Below are 3,476 nucleotides of genomic sequence, written 5' to 3'. Positions count from 1 at the left end.
ATCTTCATTGGTGGGAAGTCATGTTTGCAGCGTGAAATCCCACTAAAGCAAGGGGAGAGGATAAGTCACCTATATTTCTAGTCCTGAACCCACCTGTCATCCCAAGTCCTCCCAGTCCCATGATTGAGGTAGAAACACACAAAAAAACCCATCTAGTAATGTGAAAGAGAATACTTCCAAACAGCTATTAATGCTGCTTTCAACTTTGCAGACTTGTTTACCAAAACTCTTCTATGCCTTGACGAGATAATTGCTCTCAGGCTGACATCAGAAGCCAGAGGGGCAGTTGTACAGAGAGGACTCCAAGAAGAATGAGTTATGTTGGCAGGAAACCATAAGCAAAGTCCTGCTCCACAGCTACTGCTGAGTCACGGGATCTGCTTAAAGAGCTCAGGGTCAGGCCCTTGCTCACTTACTGAGACAAGCAGCTGCAAACTCCTGGGAGAAGTCAGAGAAAAGAGATTTATATCAGGGATCTGCAGCTTAGTCCTTGTGGGTTTGTTTCTTGTTTGCTTACTTTTAAGATGCAGACTGCCAGGACACAAAACAATACAGTTTTTGGCTACAGGAGCATAGCACAAGAGTCTGGGACCTTACTAGTACTTATTTCCCTCAGCAGGAAATGCAGTGCTGGGGCATCCTTCAGCCCTTTTCTGATGCTGCAAAATTTACCTCAACCATCTTGACAAGACACTGGGGAGAAAACTGAACAGAGGTAGATGTGCTCACCCCATCACCTCTCTGGGTGTTTTAATCTGTCCTTCCTTTCCCCTTCACTTGTAATTTAGCAAGAAGATTTTTTTTCCCCTGACACTCTCACAGCTTCCCTTGGTTCAACAAATTGCTCTTCTCTCAGTCAGAACCTAAGCCTGTATTCAAGAGCTGCTTTACATTAACTTATATTAAAATCTTCTCTATTGCCACGATCTGATTTATCTGTAGATTTATTTTTTATTTTTTTGTAGCATCACTTTTTACAGCTTTCTAATTTATATAGCCATTTGTTTTAGCTATCAAACCATTTTTAATTTTAACTACTGTGTATCATGCTTCTGGGTATAAAGCTGTCAGATAAATCTGAGTATCTGCATAAACATGTGGGGAACTGCATGTGTTATCACTCAGCCACTGCTGGTGTGCAATTAACAAACTCTTGTTTGGGATCTGCATTCAGCTGCTGCAGAACAGCACTGGTAGGATGAACTGCTGATTAGTTGTCAAACCATGTGCAGTGACGTCCTCGATATTGCATAACACAGATTATTCAGACTGCACAGGCCCTCAGCAAAGGAGCATGCACAGCCAACTTTTCTCCAGTCAGTCAAATCCAAAGTGCTCTTTTGGCAGGATACCCCTGACAATTAATTTTTCATTTTTTGAGAGAAGAAGTCACATCATTTGCTGCACTGGGTGGCCAGCAGACATGTGGCACCCTGTCAGTCCCTAGGAGCAGAAAATTATACTTGTGTTTGGCCTTTTCAACAAGGATAAGCTTATTTCTGTGTGCAGCTCCTTTCCTGCCTGGCAGAAGAAGAAGAGATCTGCAAACCTGGCATCTCTGTGCTGCCGATCCTGTGCCATAACAGGCACTGTGAATGGCCACTTATGCCTGTGCAAAGCAGCCTTTCCTCCCTGGCTGAGGGTCTGGACCAAGTCAAGCAGAGGAGCTGCAGCAGTGGGGTGCAGCATAGGCTGGATGGACTCTGAGGTCCTCAGGGAGCGAATCTCCCCTCTCTGGCAGCAGCATTGCCAGCAGAGGAGCTGCAGCTGTGTGGGTGTCTGTGAGCACAATGATGGTGTTCTGCTGACACAGCCTGCCAGCAGGCCTCTGGCACTCCTGGAGTCTGGCTTGACAGGGGTGGCTTGGGTCTGCAAGCACAGCAGTTCCTCTGAGGAGATCAGGACAACCTCAGTCCCTACCAGCATCCTGATGTGTGATAGGCTAGACATGTGAGAAGCTGAATACACACTGGCCCCAGAAGAAGAATTGTCTTTTTCCCTGCTGTTTTCTCTCTGGAAAGCTGTCTTTCTATCAGCTGGTCAGAGCAGACTTGGGACTGTACAGTAATGAAACTCCATCAGCTGATACAAGCCTTTCCAGACCTCCATATACCTCCAGACTAAGACCTAGGTTGGTTATAACCCATACGAAGTTGTCAACTCTTCTTTTTCCAATACCACACAATAACTTTCTCTTCATATGAATAGTTAGCAGTATTCAGAGCTCTTACAACAGCTCACTGCTTGGGAGACATAGGGAAAAAGTCTTTATGTTTGATATATTACCTACTGACCTTGTCCTTGCTGCCCCGTTTTTATTGTCTCCTCTGGTGTTTGAAGTTGAAGTTCCACATGTCTGTGTATACAGCACGTGACACAGTGGAGGAAACCAGCTCTGCACTTCTGCACTACACACAAAGCATGCTTTCAACCTAGAAGACAAGAAAAAAATGTAAGAGGCAAAAGGACAGTGGATATGCCCATGTCAGTGGCTGCTGGCACCCAGCACAGCCAAGGATCTGCTCCAGCCCTCCTGTGACTGTTCCTTCACTAATCCTCCTGCAAGTTAGACACAATGTAAAGCAGAACGTACAGAACACTTCTCTTCCATTTTCTCCCTATTTGACACCTGTCATGCTTGTGACTGATGTGCCCTTTTTACTACTGAAGATCTAGTAAGCAGCTTCTCTGAGGCAAAGCAAACCTTTCGGTGATCTTTTGATATATCCATCTTTGATTTTTCATTTTGTGCCTCAGGTGCTCAAACTGAATGAACTTGACTGCCACCTGGAGATGTAGTATTTTCATTTCTGTTTGTCATTCTACCTGTGCATTTCATTAAAGACCCTCATCCTGGACTAAAAACATTTTAGTGTTTTTACTTACTGTAATGCTGTATTCCCTTCCACAGCTATTAGATGCAGAAACAGAAGTCAGCTCTGGCATCTCGTGAGAGTGTTTAAGATTGAACCAAGCAAGCTCATTCACCCCGGGGCAGGGCCCTACCTGATGAATGTGCACAGCTTCTGGTTTCATGGGGCAATGATGCCAATGAACTGCAGCCTCACTCATGGTTGATTCCAGACCCAGGGGAGTGAACACATAAGCCATGCCCCATATCTAAAACCTGTCAGTAGATGCAATGGTAGAGGTTTTGGGTTTGCCATGTTTTCCAGTTTATCTTCTGCCCTGGTGTAAGCTTTTGCACATGTGTAGCACTGCCACACAGGTGTAACAGGCCACCAGCTAGGACATGGGAAATCTCTTGTCAGACTCATGCAAAACATACTACTGGACTCCCTTGGAACTAAGGACAGCATTACTGCCATAGCATGACTATCTAAAGAATCAAGTTTAAAACAAATGAGAGGTGGTGTTTTATCACTCAGCAGGCAGTAGATCTGTGAAGATTCTTCTCAAAGGGAGATGTGGATGGAAAATGTTTCTATCCCATCAGAGGAAGATGGATTTAATAT

At 44.8% G+C, this 3,476-nt stretch overlaps 1 long non-coding RNA gene across 2 annotated transcripts; it reads left to right on the top strand.

The window, feature by feature from the left end:
- The first annotated feature begins 333 nt into the window (after positions 1-333).
- Positions 334-2,867, top strand: LOC139789694 (uncharacterized). 2 transcript variants are annotated; one of them, XR_011723229.1, is made up of 2 exons: positions 334-715; positions 2,369-2,867. It is a non-coding gene; the product is annotated as an uncharacterized lncRNA (long non-coding RNA). The 2 variants fall into 2 exon arrangements; XR_011723228.1 differs by having other exon boundaries at positions 1,175-2,867.
- Positions 2,868-3,476: the final 609 nt, after the last annotated feature.

The sequence above is a fragment of the Heliangelus exortis genome, chromosome Z, assembly GCF_036169615.1.
Source record: "Heliangelus exortis chromosome Z, bHelExo1.hap1, whole genome shotgun sequence".
Classification (NCBI taxonomy): Eukaryota; Metazoa; Chordata; class Aves; order Apodiformes; family Trochilidae; genus Heliangelus; species Heliangelus exortis.
Note: the sequence above shows the minus strand (reverse complement) of the source record. Positions and strands in the feature narration are given on the sequence as shown.